Source organism: Terrapene carolina, unplaced genomic scaffold, assembly GCF_002925995.2.
Source record: "Terrapene carolina triunguis isolate 2854851 unplaced genomic scaffold, T_m_triunguis-2.0 Scaffold180, whole genome shotgun sequence".
NCBI lineage: Eukaryota > Metazoa > Chordata > Testudines > Emydidae > Terrapene > Terrapene triunguis.
Genome location: NW_020664531.1, coordinates 9,846,694 through 9,864,030, shown reverse-complemented (window position 1 = coordinate 9,864,030; position 17,337 = coordinate 9,846,694).

The following is a 17,337-nucleotide window of genomic DNA, read 5'->3' as shown; positions in this document are numbered from 1 at the left end:
AAGCCAATTAATCAGAGCTACCTACAGAATTAATACTTTCCTTCCATTTCTAATTTACTCTCCTTATTTGAATGTCAACAAGCCAAACAGATTCCTTTTTCTTTCTGCATTGTTCCAGGCAAGGCTTTCTGTTTATTAGCACTTGAAATGACAGGTCCCTCTCTCTCTCTTCTTCCTCCTCCCCCCCCCCCCCCCCCCCCCCCCGGCACAGGTCCCCATTGGTTGATTTGGAATATTTCATGAACCTCTAATTTTGGTTCTGAATTAGTACAAACCCAGTGGCTGAAGTAAACTGAAGCAGGAAAGGAAAGAGACAACAACAGTTAATAGGGGAAGCTTCAAGGAAGCTGTTTACCCATTTCCAGGAGGAGGAGGGGCAAACTGGGCTCTCAAATCCAAGATCTCAACACAAAGTTTCGATTTGAACTGCATTTTTTTTTTTTTTTAGAAAAAACTTATTTTAGTTAAAAGCAATGAGTTTCTATGTTTTTCCTAATGACGAGTTAATTCTAGCAGTTAAACCAACTAGTTTGGAGGGCTTTGTTTTTAAATATGAACCTTGATGAGTTTTGGGTTTGCAACAAAATTCCAAACCAGGCACATTTTGCTTGATTTTGGCTCATTACAGAAGTTTCACACAGCTCTCTAACAAGCTTTGTCTTCTTTTCTATTTATTCACTTGTTCAACATATTTCCCAAACATAATGAACGCTGTATGGTTCCATCAAAATTCTGCTAATATTTTATATTTTCCAAATTTCATGCTTTACAGTGTCTCAATGCTCATCAACTAATAATGTAAACATTATGGAGCATGCAGTTTGGGGAAAAAACTGCATGAACAATCAAGGTAGGACAGCTGTGGTCTAGTTGATTATGTATGGGGCTAGGATTCCAAATATTGGGTTTCTATTTGTGATTCTGCCACTGACTCAATTTGTGACCTTAATCAAGACACTTAGCCTGCCCTTTACCTCACTTTCCTCAGCAGTAAATTTCAGATACTGGTGCCTGGCTTTGTAAAGGTTCTGGAGCTGTATGGATGAAAACATATTGTTTTTATACTTAAGTATTTCTTTAGAACATGATGAACGTTTCACATTCTGAACATCACAATTATAGTCCTCTTTCTTTATTTCTTATTAAGATGCATTTCCTATCCACCTTTATTTACTTTAAACATTCTTTTCAGTCTCACATTATTTGCTATTTTTCTCTTGCCCTTTTGCTGTTATTTTATTGATTTTTTTGTGAACTTAATGGAATTTCTGTGTCTATATTCGCTCTACTTAATTCACTATTAGCTCCTATATCAACTTTTTCATTTCCTGTTATTCTTCAAGTACTGGACTCCATGCAGCCCTTATACTTAGTCTCATAAAATAACAGTGAATGCAATCATAGTTTCTTATAATAAATGTTCCCTGGGACCCTTTTGGCCAGATGTGTTAGATTGCAGAAGTGAAGTTTTGACAGTACAATTAGGATTTTATTTCCTTCACTCTGTCCAATACCATAATTAGTGCAATCAATCTGCCAAACTCACTTCTTCTATGGAGCTCCATTTCTGCATGGAGATGTGCTAGGCTACTTTTTTGTGTACCCCTTGTAGCAAGTTGTTCATGTCTTAGTTCTGGAGCCAAATTCACTTTAGCTGTTGCAGGAGGTCCAAATTTCACATTCATATGCTAGCTACATCAGCTGCAGCTTTGATAGAGGGATTCACCCCAAAAGAGGAGTAAGTAATATTTCCATCAGTCCCCTCCCTCTGAGATTAGATTACAGCAAAGCAGGCTTTGTTTTCTCTATTAGTTCAACAGAAACCCCATCAACAGAGACCACTGAGGGGATGTACTCTATCAGTGCATCTTTTGGTCAATTTGGCTATGCCCCTCCTTAACTAGCTTGCCCTCTCCTGATTTCCCCAATGAAAGGGAAATTTTAGTTCATTTTTGCTATTACTATCTTTCCCACATTAGACTTTGAGGAGAAGGGTGAGGGCATCTAGACCAAGGAAGAGATATCAAATGTTAGGCACAACTCAGAATAGAGTAGCCACCATCATACTGGGTAGCCTATTAATCCATAGATTTATCTGTTATAGTGAGTTGCATGTGGGCTACTTGCCCCATAATCAACCCTACAAATATCTTGCCTGCTGCTACTTGTGGAGCAAGAAAGAGGAGGGTTAAGAATATGTGACGTAATGTGTCTAAAGACAGACAGACATCAAATGCTAGTCTGCAAAACTGTCTACAGTACTTAATTACCACACAAACAGAGGTAGGCCATTTCAACAAGCACAGCACAAGATAGAGAAGTATGGAAACCTATATATAACATTTTGCAGGTACAATTCAAAATGGAAAAGCTAGACATACACTAAGAATACAAGGGAAAATGTGTGTGCAGAACGAATGCCAGATTATTCAAGCAAGTATAGTGTACTATAGCATCAGAGCTCAATTAAGGTCCTCTCTGTGCAGTAAGTCTACAAATTGCTGTTGCTCAACTGACTTTATCCAAACACCTCCTTCCCCTGTTACAGAAGAAGACACTGAACACTGAGTCAAATTTTCCTCTTGTAAAAGTGAATGGGGTTCGAACGGTGGTACATACAAGGAAATATAGACCTGAAAATAGTAAGTAAAAATGTATTTAAAAAAGAAAACAGCAAGAAATAGGCTTTGAAATGATTAAGTCCCATAGAAAGTGATTAGAAAAACAGTGACAGAATAACTAGAGCACATTGGGAAGCTGTTTTCCTGTTCAGGGAAAATGTTCAAGATTTTGAAAAAATTTCCCATCACAAATTGGGATGAAAAGTCAGTCTCAAACATTTTTGCAAATTGAAGATTTGAAAAGAAAAATCTGTTTGGGTCCATCAAGGTGTTTTGATTATTTTGATTTCAACTTTTATTTTTTGTATTACCATTAGCTTAAATTTCTAAAAGAAGAAAGTCATTTGAAATCTAAAATTAGAATTTGAAATTTTACTTAACATTTTTTTTAAACAAATTTATCCAAACCAACCTTTTCCTACAAATTGTTTTGATATGAACACATCTTCATTTTCTAAGGGAAGAAAGCTTCATTGAAAAATTGCCAACCAACCCTAAAAGTATGTCTATACCTGAGCCAGTTACATCTTTTAATACAGTAACCAAATCTGATAAAATAAAATATGCTGAGACTGTTACAAACGTACTTTTTTTCTTCCTACTATATTAGAAAGGATAATATTTTGGGGGGGGTTGGGGGATGTCGGGGACAATTCTATAGTTTTTCCTGGGTCAGTAGGCACTCCAAACAGACTGCGAAATTGCAAGCCTGTTGAGTCTCTTCTAGAGCTGGTCAAACTATTCATAGCAAATAATTATCCAACAAATTCAGCCCTATTTTCTGTTTACAAATCATATGCAAATCAATCCTAATTTTATGTTTTCCATGGAAAGTCTTTCTGCATAATTTAAAAAAAAATGCCCCAAAATTGAAATATTTTGCTCAAAAGGTGAAACATTTTGATTCAAATATCCTGCCGCCATGCCTCACAGGAACTGAAGTTCAGTTTCCTCATGTCCCCATTCTCTTCTATTAACTGGGTTCAGCGAGCTGGACTACATTTCCCATGTGACTGCTATGATGTAACCACTTCAGCTAGCCATGACACAAGATCCTGTTGCATCCTGGGAAATGTAGTCCAATCACAAATCCCAGCCTACAGTGGGAAATGGGTGCTTGAGGCACCTAACTACAGCTCCCAAGAGGTACCATGGCAGTATTTCCAAATAAAAATATTTCAGGTTTTGGACAAACTATTTTCATTTTAGATTGGGGAGAACACACCAAGGACACCAACTTGCCCATGAAAAAAATTCAATGAAAACAATTATTTTGGTTTGTTTTTGTTAATTTTCCCTGGGTAAAATCAACATTTTCTTGACAGCTCAATTAAGTAGTTTGGCTGAAAAAATTTCAAACCTTTAGATTGTTCACTTTGATTATTCAATGTCAGTCATTTTGTTTTGTGAGAATCACACAGTATTTCTGTTCCCCGCCTGAAGATCAAAACTTGTTAAAACAGAGCAATAAAGAAAATAAAGAACAAACATTGAATAATGAAGGAGCAAATACTCTTGTTTACACATTAACATATTTGTCTGTGTTCCACTAGAGGCATTCCCACCAAGAGCTCCCACAAAATTAGTGCAAACAACAACTGGTTTGTGAATAGATAGCTAGACATGTGAACTTAGCCAAATTGAACAGCCATTTAGAATTGGAACAAGTTTTTATTTACATTGTTTTTGCAGTATTTGACAAGCTCTGGTTCTTTCTATCCCTAACTCCTATTTTTCCAATCCCAAAATTGTACAATGTTCTAATCAACATCACATGTGTCTTTCTTTTCCATACTCAGAACTAATTAGTTCGTTTAATCTCTTCCATGGCAAAGAATTCAAACAATTTGAATTGACTGGGTTTTCAGCAGTGAGCCACATACTGGTCCTGTAAAACTGCTAAACTTGTAAGGCTGTCATGGCAAAAAAACCTCATCCCAACTCCCTTCTGAGCTGCCTACAGGAAGGGCAACACCTGACCCTACATTCCACTACTAGAAGAATGTAGCAAACAGTTAAGATTAATTTTGACTGATTGGAACCAAATTATGATTGGCTATGTGAAAACATGAAAAAACTGCCCATTCCATTTCAGAACCACATGATGAAAAAAATACATCCCAATTGCATTCCCACAAAAATCCTGGAAGATGACCCTCCATAAATTCTTCATAAGCAGGGTGTTACTCGATGTCAGCAAGCAGTCTGGGGCGAGTTCTATATATTAATATGCAGATGCTTTTTGACTCCATAGCAGGTGGTATGCAGAACTCTCCATATAAATTATTCCTAATCTTAGTAAGAATAGCTAGGCAGCATCTGGGGCTAATTTAACAGCCAGAAGATGGTGTGCATTAACACTGCTTTTGCAGTATATGTTTGTGCAACGATTATGCTGAACTGGTTAGAATTTGGTCCCTGGTTTTCGTATCAATGTATTGTCCTTAGCTCTTGTAATGCAACAGCACCTCAGCTTTAAATAGATTAGAAACATGCAAGCAAATAGATTCATGATGTCACAACAAACATTCATTCCTCGCAGCTTTTCACTTGTTAATAGAAGAGTCAAAAGGACTGCTAGCCTGGTCAGAGGAAAACAACATAATAAATAACATACTTACAATACTGCCTTTCCTTTCTCTGCTTTCACCATTAATAATATTATGAATTTATTAGCTATTGATCAATCAGAATGCTACACTTCTGTTTATTAAAACTAAATCTAAAGGGAGAGCCAGAATCTTAGCAATCCTTTTATTTATATTACATGGGTGTACATGTGTGAAGTCAGTAATGTGCTAAACATATATTCGATATATAAATGTTTTATATTAAATCATATATATTTCTTACTTTAACACAACTGATTTCATCTTATTGTATATCATGCAGGGGCAGTTAATTGAGTATTCTGTATTCAAAAACAAAAATTAAATGATGATGTTTTGCCTATGGTGGATTGCCTTGGTGCTTAATGTCAAGCACTTGCTCCAAAGAAGGAAGGCATTAGAGATTCTCAGTGAAAACAGATGCAAGAATTGTTTCCTTTCACATTGTTTTTTTCTTCCCCCCCCCCCCCCAAACGAACAAAAACCACATTTTTCCCTAGTCTCATCCTTGGAAATGGTTCAACCATTTGGGCTGAAACATTTAAAAAAAAAAAAAAACCAGCCTGAGGGAGATACTCAGCATGGAAAATGTCAGCCTAGACTGTTAATATTTGATGAAGTTGTAAACAACTGAAAGCAGGGGCTTATAATAGGAAGTTGGGAGGCAACCTTAAACAAAGGCAGAACTACTAGCCCTGCCTCTATTTTAAAACAGAAGTCATAATGAGGGACTCACTATTTGTGAGGTTACAGTGATTGAGGTAATACTGTATCTCTAGGACCAGTGAAAGAAAGCTACTGCAAGAACTCCTGGCAGTTAATGTTGCATTCTTCATACTACCATACTGTATCTAGATGGCTGTGGACATTTTGATGTCAATTATAAACAGCACAATTCAAGGAGTAAATTACAAGCTGGGATTGCATATATAGTTGCAAAAAAAAAAAAAAAAAAAAAAAAAACTGGCTGAAGTCATCTAGTATCTCTTTGATGACTAGTTTGGCTGACTCTGCTCCAGAAGCACAATCAATGTTAACAGATTCTCTCTCAATTGTGGTGATCTTATAGACACACACACCCCCAGCAGGGGAGTCAACAATCTTATTTCTGGGTCAGTCAAAACCTCACCCACCCTTTCAAATTTTGTGTCTCTTACTTTTCCAAGAGCTGAGCCCTAGAATTTCTCTAGCAACTACCTGCAAAAGGTTGTCTCTCAGAGTCTTTCAAGTGTTACAGAAATATGGGCAGATGGTTTTGGAAAGATAAGCAGTTATCTAAGATTAGGGGTAAGTTTCCCTGACTACCTGGTAGTCTCCCACCATATACAACTTTGGCAGAGTAGATTTGTTCCTGCCTACTTTCTAGCCTACAAAGATCTCTTCCCACTACCTTAACAGACAATCCAGTATCATAGAAGCCTCAACTGCTAGACTGAGACACCAAACACTAGCTTAAGACCTACCTCTCCAAATTTTCTCTTACCCTCACCCCCTTTAGGCTTGCTTCCTGTGCCTTTAGTACCTGCTGGCTAATGAGTTAATTAGCTTTTAACTCTCAACAGCCCATCTCAATCTATCATTTGGGTGCAGTTCCAAGAGTCAAGTGTACTCCCCTGCAACTAATAGAAGTTGCAGTAATCAGAGTGCTGGCTGGGGACCTGAGACTTTTCTGAGGGAGCTGGAGGATTTTCTAACCCCCAATAAAGTCATGTTGAATATTGAAGAATAGTCTATTAAAGAAGGAGAATAAATACCCTGTTTCCCCGAAAATAAGACAGTGTCTTATGTTAATTTTTGCTCCCAAAGATGCGCTAGGTCTTATTTTCAGGGGAGGTCTTATTTTTCCTGGAGCTTCGGGGCCTTATATTCCGGGGTGGCCTTATTATCGGGGAGGTCTTATTTTCCGGGGGATGCCTTATATTACAGCGAGAGGCAAAACTGGAAGTAGGTCTTATTTTCGGGGGATGTCTTACTTTCGGGGAAACAGGGTACAAAGGGGTGTGTGTGTTTGTGTGTGTGTAGAAAAGAGTAGAAGCAGAATCGGATGGTGATGTCAACAAAAAAGCAAAGCTGAGGAAGGAAATAAACCAAAATGTTTTAATTATAAGATCCCTAGCCAAAGAAATAAGATTAGGTGACATTAAACATTTGAAAGTATCTGATTCAATTAGAAAAGCATAGGGGATATAGTAAGAGCCCAGAGGTTGTGTGATGGGGATCTTTTACTTGAATGTAAAAGCAAAAGATCAGGGGAATAAACTGCTAAAAACTAAAATGCCAGGGACAGTTAAAATAAATTGCCAGCTATCATCGAATTTTATTAAACCAAACAGGGTAATCTATGGAATGTTCTTAGATCTGAACAATGATGATATAACTATAAGCAAAGGAGAAGATAAAGTGTAAAGTAATTAAGTGACTAATTAGTAAAGGAGGAGGAGAAAGCAAGTCATTAACAGCTGTGCTGATTACATTTAAGGGAGGGACTCTACTTGAGAAAGGAACATTAGTGTTTCAGGTGTTTAGAACCAACCCATATAGCCTGCCTTCTTTCCTTCAGATATTATGAGTGATAATACTGTAGGCATATAGCACATGTTTGTAAAGGGAAACTTAGATGTAGTAAATGTAGAGAAGAACATTCCTATGAAAATTGCATAAAAGGGTAGGAGTTAAGTGTAGTCACAGACTAGCATGTAGATGGTGTATTGAGGCAAGACAAACTCCAGAGATACAAATGGCAAAACTTATCATATCTTATATGGAAGCTATAAGGAGACTCTCAAAACATCAGGTGAAGAAGGAAAAGAAAATCAGCACAGGAAAAGGGGAACTACTGGCACAATCTCAGTCGATAATAAATATGATAAGCACTACAGAAGGAACAGCCAATGGTACCCTAGTAGTGAAAAGAAAAAACTTACTGCATTTATGATAGAAATGATAAATTGCACATCACAAACAGAGTTAAAATCAGAAAAATGAAAAGTATAGTAAGGGCATCAGAAAAATGTTTAGATGTTAATAATCTGTCAATGGATCACATTCATCTGATTTTGAATGAGGTTAATGGTGAAATATGATTAGTAGGGGGATCACAATCTTTTGATAGTCTCAGTCAATAATGAAAAGAAAATATCCTGAGAATGAAAACTAAACTAGATGTCATATGTATCCAGGAAACACAGTTGGTTAAAAAGCTTGCTTTTAAAATTCCAGAGTATAGTGCCTGTGGGTATGACCAAAAACTAGGAAGAAGAAGAGGCTTTTGTACTTTCATAAGGGTAAGATTTACTTCTTTGTTCTCTATTGCTATGTAATTTAGTCTCAAATATATTGCTGTTGAGATCCCAGTGTAGAAAAGAAAACTTTCTTTAGGGATTTATAATACCTCTAACCCATATAGGAAATTAGAAAGCTTGGAAATACAAGAATAGTATTTAGTGAAAAATACTAAAAGACCATGTGTTTTATATGGCGACATAAATAGTCACAAACTGTGGGGCAGTGAGACAACTGATGGCAATGGCACCTGGTTAGAAAAGTAGATTGTTTTAGTCAATGAAGTGGTTATAAATGATGGCACACCAACTACATTTAATGCAGCAGATGGTAGTTTTTTCTTGCTTAGACCTGGGAATCATAACAGCAGATGCAACTGGGAAATGTATAAGGGAGAAGGAATAGGGAGTGATCATTTTCCTATACTTACTACTTTTCAAGGGCAAGGTAAGGTTGAAGGTAATGGAAAACTACCCACCTGAAATTTTAAGAAAGCTAACTGGGAGCTATTTACAAGTAAGTGTACTGAATTTGTGAATGTTCACTGTGTGAGTGATGACATAGAAAATTTCAATGACACTATAATAAAGGGATTAATAGCAGCTGCTACTGTAGCCATACCTAATACACTAAAGTACCAAAATTCACTTCCATGGTGGAATGAGGAGAGCAAAATGCCAATTAAGAAAGGAGCAAAACTTATAAACAAGCAAAAAATGCAATGAATAGTAAAGAGCTAGTGAAGTATACAAGAAACAAGGCAATAGCATAAAGAATTATAAAGAAAAATCAGGGAGAGTTGAGAAAGTACTATGAGTGAATCAATAAAGATAGCAAGAGATTAGAAATATACAGGCAAATTAGAAGAATGAATGGAATTCAGACAGTGTAGTCACATCCCAGGTTTTATTAGAACTGATGAAATAGTTACAAGTTTGATAACAAGAAAGCAGAAGTTTTAGCAAAAACTTTTCAAGGGATGAGTAATGATGAAAATCTAAGTGAGGTTTTCTTTTAGATTAAAAGACAATACTTTGAAGAGAATCATGAACTATTATGTATGTGAGGTAAACATGAAGGTATTATTCTGAATGAATGATTTTGCGTGTGGGAACTTGAGAAAGCTATTGATATCAGCAAGAATACTTCCCCAGGTAAAGATAATATATGCAATGTAATGTTTAAATATGTCTTTTAAAACAGTTGCGGGTTCTCTTGGAATTATAATACCATATGGGGATAAGGAGTGGTACTGGTAGGGTAGCAACATGCAGTAATTATTCCCATACAAAACCAGGCAAACTATTCACAAGTGGATGTGTATAGACCAGGGATCGGCAACCTTTGGCACGTGGCTCGCCAGGGTAAGCACCTTGGCAGGCCAGGCCGGTTTGTTTACCTGCCATGTCCGCAGGTTCGGCTGATCGTGGCTCCCACTGGCCGCGGTTCGCCGCTTCAGGCCAATGGGGGCTGCGGGAAGCGGCCCGGGCCGAGGGATGTGCTGGCCACCGCCCCCATTGGCCTGGAGCAGTATCACATGATGGATGGAAGATCTGTTGTAAAACATAAGTGCTCTAAGGAGAAGAATGTATGGGTAGATTTGGGACTGTTTGAGTAAAAGGACCATGCAGGTTAGAATTGATTTATATATATATATATATATATATATGTGTGTGTGAACACAAGGTAGTGTTATCAACCCAACCTTATGTACTATTTGATAAATGATCTTCAAAATGAATAAGTGCTGGGGTTGGTGTCACTCTGGTTGCAGATGATTGTGCTCTGTGGGTTAGCAAAAGGAATATTGAAGTGGCAGAAAAGAGAATCAATAAAGTGTTACAGGAGTCCTCTGATTGGGGAAATGCATATTGGTTTCAAGTTCTCCATTGCCAAAACCAAAGGACTGATCTTTACAAAAAGGAAAGTTACAAAGGAATGTAAACCATATCTTTATGGGGAACGAACTGATATACTTAAAAGGTTTAGATTCCTAGGAGTAATATTTGATACTAAATTACTTTGGAAACATGATATAGACTATGTTCAAGATAAATTTACAGGAAAGATTAAGCTGCTTAAAAGTCTTGCTGAGACTAATTAGATGTCAGATAAGAAAACACTGTTGATGGTATACTGAGCCTTAATCAGACTGGTTATTGACCATGTTGCCAAGCTTCTGGGTCAGCAGCAAAATCTGAACTTAAAAAAATTAGATTTAATATAAGCCCAGGTACTAAAAATTGTGTGTGGTGCATTTATTATATTACCTGTATGAACACCACAGATAGCTTCTAGTGAAATGCCAGTTATACCACTAATGAAACTACTCGACCTAACTTTCTGGGCCAAAGTTAATGGGAATTGTAATTATGAAAGTACCAAAGATGTGAGCATTGTTGTGAATTTGATAGGTGAATTATAGCACATAATGTTAGAACTCCACATGCCATTCGAGTTGAAGTGTGGATGAAGATGTTGAAAGACAAGGAAAAGCTAAATAAAGTCAAAACTTTTAGTCAAGAGAAATTCAGTTAGGGATGGAAAGTCACACATCCAAATGTGGATTGAGATTTATTTTATCAACGTAAAAGTAAAAAAGAGACAGTAGGTATTAAAAAGGAAGCATACTAGTATATAGATGAATAAGGGAGTGAATTTTGTCAAATATATACAGATGGGGCCACAAAAGAAAAAAATAGGAAGGGTAGGAACAGTATATTGTATAACAAAATTTGGAATTAGTACATCTAAAAGAATATCTGATTTTGTAGCTGTCATGACAGCAAAACTAGTGGCAATTATGCTAGCATGAAATTGGATCTGGCATGTACGCCCAGCAATAGCAGTCATTTCTTAAAGATTCAAACTCAGACCTTATGGTTGTCTTATTATATAGAAATGATTTAATCTATGAAATTATATTTCTAATAATAGTTAGTACAGGATAATAAAGATTTAACATTAGCTCACTTCCCAGCGTATATTGGGATAACCGAATGAAATGGAGGACAAAGCATCTAAAAATGCTATAGGAAATGGAAAGATTGGCATAGAAATACCCTTCAATAAACAGGAAGTTAATAGCCTAGTACAGAAAAAAATAAGAGGAATGGCTAAAAGTTGAATTAGTGAAAAAGAAGATGACTTTTTTATTTTTTAGTTGTGCCCTATAGTTGAGGACAATGACATAGTTCAGGGCCTGGATAGGAAAAATGAAGTGATTTTGTTTAGATTACCGACTGGCCATTGTGGCTTAAACCAAAATCTTTTTTAAAAAATAGACACAAAGATGGAGTATGTGTGTTCTGTAAGGTGGAACAAATTGATCACCTTTTAAGGGTATGTAAGGGATTTGATGAAGAAAGGGAAAAGCTTTCGGAGGAATTTAAACCTCCTCAGGTAACAAAAGTTACAGTATGTTATTTAGTACAAATATTGGGCAAATGGGGTAGTATTAGAAAGGAGTTGTTACATTACTTGAAGGACAAAGGACAGAGTTAGAATATAAATTAGCTAAATATTTAGGAATTATAGTTGGTGGTGGGCTGGCAGCTATAGACCAGTTTGCTTCACCATTTAAAAAAAAAAAAAAAAGGCAGCTCAGCTGCTGTTATCCAGCACTTTGTCATAACAACAAAGAGTAAAGCAAGCCTTCGACCTACCAAAATGGGCTGGTGGTGAATTGAGGAAGTTCCCATAAGCACACAGACATGTAGGGTCTCATTATGTACTGTGCTGAACAACTTCAGTCACTTCTGAATTCAAGGGGACCAGATGGCCTTCCAAGTCTGTCATGATGAGCTCACATCATGATGCAGGATCAAACCCCCATGCTCTCTGATGACATCTGGGGATAATGGCCTGTAATATATTCTCATACTGCCCTCAAGAGCAGCCATTTTTTACCTCTGTGTTCCAGATGTGTTTAAGCATTTCTTTACTGAGATGTGACTGCTACAGAGCTGTGTTTATATATTGAGGCTTTCTGATGTTATGACTCCTGCATCCCAGTACGCTGTTTTGTTGCTAACAGAGTTTAATTCTGAAATAATTCCATAGCAGTGTAATAAAAAATATAACAGAAGCATCATACGAGAGATACAATTTATGCTTAAAGAAGTCGGAGTGTCACTCCGCTGGAATGAATGCGGGGAATCACCTCAAATCAAAGAAGGAAAAAAATATGTTCAGAACAGCGATGCCCCCCACCTTTCATGTTTGCCCAAAAGAATGTTTCCCTATAAATTGAATTAAAGTTCTAAAAATATAATAAAGCACTGTGTTTACTTTTCAAATTCTCCATCAAATTCTCTGGAGAGAACTGTCAAATAGATTCAGTGCACAGATCAAATTCTTAACATCCTTGGTCAGGAAAACAACTCTGGGTAATCTTCAGGTGTAATGTGGTATCAGCCTCTGTAATTTGAATCCAAAAGATTTTCTATTATGCGAGTTGATATTAAAAGGTTAGTAGCTACAGAAGTATTTACCTACAGATAGTGCTGTAGCCAAGCAATCCATTAATTATAAATATCTGGTTGTACAGAGAGAAATATTTACTGAAAGCTAAGCAGTGTCCTCTCTATATAAAAGTGCCCTCTCCATCATGAAACTGCTTGGTTAACTCCTTCATGACAGGATCTAGGTTTTCATATTCATCAGCAGCACAATCTCTAGTAAAGGGATAATTTATGACACTGTGCCTGCTGTTCAAAAGAGTTAATCCCATCAGGTGTAGCGATATATTGTTTTTACATAACTCATTTGTATTAACTAATTAACTTATTCATATTAGAGATAGGGATGAACCAAGGAGAGTTCAGATTTGATTTAAACTGAGATGGGGGTGGTATTGAATTGTTCTGATTTAGGCTCCTCACTAGAGAGACTCATACTCTCTCAAACACAAAAACACACACGTAAATTAAAATAATAAAATAAAATATAACATTGTAACTACATATTTTACCCCAAAACTGTGGCTGTGAATTTCTATGGTCAATACAGTCTGTTTTATATTGTCAATACATTCTGTTTTTGTTAAATATGATATTATGCTGGAAGGTGTGGATGGATGCTATCAGTGCGGTCTTGGATCCAGAGAATCACAGACTTCATTAAAGCCAATGAATGTGCCTAATCTTTTTAGGCTTAACAGAAGAATCAATCCAGCCCTTTTATGCACGTAAAACAGCTGCAGAGCATGGAGGCTACTGCTCAAGGCACTAGGCCATATTGCCAAGACAGAGCTAAGCCAGGGATTTCCCTGGATGCAAATGCTGAGGCGAGGATAGTAGGTGCAGGAATTGGTGTGTTGGACGAAGCAAGTCATGAGAAAGAATTGTCGGTTACACTGAAAGGAAGCAAAGAGACAGAGCTACTTGGGCACAGATCTTGCTGGAGTGGTGTACTTGGGGATTTCTGAGCATGGAAACTTCCTACTGATGTTTGTTTCTATTGTGCTCACTCAAAGAAGACCCTGTGCATATTCTTTGTAAATAAATAAAATTACTCTAAGAATACACATGATTTTGACACATTCTTGGGGTGCCCAGGGTTGTCAGTCATATTGTTACTTACCCCTTGGCTCCAGAAAGAGGAAGATTTGCTTGTAATCAACTGGATGTCACCTCCCTGCCCCACCAATCTGTTAGCTACCCAAACAGTCTCCTCGGGGCTCTTCCTGCCCTTCCTTTGCCTTTCAGGTTAATAGGTGCACCCAAACCCCGATGAAGCATCCCCCTGTAGTGTCCAGCCCTTACCCACTTGAAACCCCCATAAATTAGCAGGTAAGCTGGCCCCAAAGGAACAGTGCACACACCAGCTTTTTTTGTTTCAACTGTCACCTCCAATATAATATCACAGCACTGAGATATAGTGAAAACAATCATACGTTTATTATCAAAGGCTAAAATTTAAGAGTGATTCAGGATAACAAATGGAAACAGAAATGGTTGTGTATATTTATAACATGCTTCTTAGACTCTAAGCTTAACTTGAACAGGCTAACAACCTTTGTCTCAAGCACTTTATCTCACCTAAAGCAATCTACCCGTGTTTCCAACCAAAATGGTTGGGATCCCCCTTTAATGAATGCAAAAAGTGATGTCCTTTTTGCTTCCTCAGTGAAAGATGAAAAGGTATCCTTATATCCCCAAAGTTTATTTTTTGTACCTCAAAGTCAGGTGACTCAGTCTCCAGTGTTTTGCCTCTCTGTTGACTTCACATACAAATGGCTTCCATTGTGTTGGCTTACAATGATTAATTTATATTTGACAGAGATACACATCTTACCTCCATCTGGAAGAAACCTGTTTTCACCCTTTGAGTGGTGACAGACTTTAAAACTTATTTTCAGTACATACGCACAGCTCTTTAACTGTCATCTGTACATACAATGATTAAGAGGACCAGTGTAATATAAGTTTTGATGATACCTCATTTGACCCTTTGAATAAATACTATGAAAGCAGTGTGTTGGGTGTAGTGAGTTTGTCAGGCCTGTCAACAGTTACTGTTATAGAACAGTGGTCCCTTTGCCAGTTGGTATTGACAGGTTCTAAGGGTCACAGACTCATAACACTGGGTACTTATCCAAGTGGTAACAACCCTGAAGAACTAAAAAATTTGGCTACCTGCTTGGGCCAAAGGGGAACAATAGTATAAAATTCTACAAAATATAAAATAAACAATGCGGTTTAATCCAACAACAAAAATTCTTGCACAACTGGTGATGATGTGTGGCTTTAAACTCATTGGGACTGTCTGCAATAGTGATAGCATAATTAAAAATGGAGGATAGTTGCTGCTTTATATAAAACCCTATTAGTTATTCTTGATCTCACAGATTTTTCCACTGATATACCAAGAACCCCCTTTTCTTGGCCAACCCAGGAGAGTGCACAACTCTGCATGGCATGACTGCTGGAGCTTGGAAATCCACCTTTTTTGTGCATCCTCCCATTTTCCTGCTCCTTCTGTGGGAGGGACACATGAGAGCCCCACACAGATTATTTCATCTGTTGGGCTGAAATGGACTCTGTAGAGCATCTGCAGAGCCACTCGCAGCCCTAAACAGGAGAATTTTTCCTTCCCTCCTTCACCCATGAATCAGTGCATTGCTGGATCTGAATTTTAGCTAATCTGTTTAGTAAGAGTGATTTGTCTGGGGTTAGAGTAACATTAACTCTTATGCATGTGTCTCAGTTTACCCTACTGCTATAGAGTCCAGCCCTAGAAACCCTTAATAAAGTGAGTAGTCCTTAGCCTCGGATTACTCATTTGCCTGAGGGTTTGCAGAATCTGGCTCAAAACACACAGATGATTTACTTCAGAAATAGTTCAGGATGGATTAGCCCTTTGTCTTATTTCCATTGCATGCTTCTGAATATAAAGACAAGCGTGAAATGGTCTAGTACCTTCACTGACATTTAATGATAAAAATGAATCTTTGTGAATGTACATTAATGTGATTTTAATTCTTGAATGAATTGCATGGATTCTGAGCATAAACAGTTTGGAAATCAGATGCTAAATCAACAATTTGTTAGCCCACGCACCCAATAAACAGCTTGTCTCAGAAGTCTGACATAAACTAAGGAAAGTCTTACATGCTGCTCACTTCATCTTCACTTCATGTATGCTTTAGCACACAACAAGCAGGTCTCCTTCAAATACCTATAAAAATTAAAGCCCCTGAGGCAATATGAAACTACTGGCTGAGTGAAGATTGTATTCCACTTTGAAATAATTCCTTTCCTGTTGTTCAATAACTTCCTTTCAAACTGCAACAATATAGAAACATGACAAGGTTTGTATTCTTATTATGGTAAGAGGAGAGATAAATGTCTATCAGTGAAGTCTTACTAGAGAAGCATAAAACTATAAACTGCGTGGGCTGTTTTTAAATATTCACATTTTTTCTTCCCTTTCCCCTTTCATTTTATTCATTATTTTGTTGCACATCTATTTTCCATCAATGTGTAGTAAAACAAATTCTGATCTAAATTACACCTGTACCACCCCATTGATGTCAGTTGAGTTACAGAGGTGCTACTTGGGGCAAAATTTTGCCCAATATTAAATGGGATTTGGGGGAGTTAAGGGGTATGGGGCAGTTTGTTTCCCCCAAGCCCCCTTAAATACACCAAACAACTAAAAAGAAAAAACAAAGTTAACAGTTTTACTAAATAAAATGATTATGCCACACATTTGGGGCCAGATCCTCTGCAGGTTTAAATATGCTGACTTACACCAGCTGCAGATCTGACCCATTAATGTTTTCTCATCTTACAACAATAGAATGAGGTAACCAATGGGAGTTTTTTGAAAATCCCACTAGGCACCTAAATACCTTTGAAAATCTGGTCTTAAGTCTTACATTTTCAAATAATACTTGGGATTGTGGGTGCCTATCTTGAGACACCTTAAAGGGTCCTGATTCTCAGTGTTGCCCCAGCATTTTCTGAAAATCAAGTCCTTTTCAGGTGTCTCCAGCTCAGCTCTCAAATACTGAAGAACTCAAAATCACTAATCTCTTTAAACAAATTTAAGCCTTTAAAGTTTCATAAAAATGTAATGGAATCTGGCATTCCATTGAGAATTTCAGTACCATCTCAATCCCTTAATCGCATTGTGTGACATTATATAAATTAAAATATAACCACGTAGATCATTGTTGCTACCACTGTTATATATTGCAACAAGTCTTGCACAAAGTATGTCATGTAAGGTGTCAATGGAAAAGTTATGGTTTGCTGAATATGATTATCTTATTTGCATGCATGTATCATTTTTGTTTCTCAAGCTATGAATATTGACTG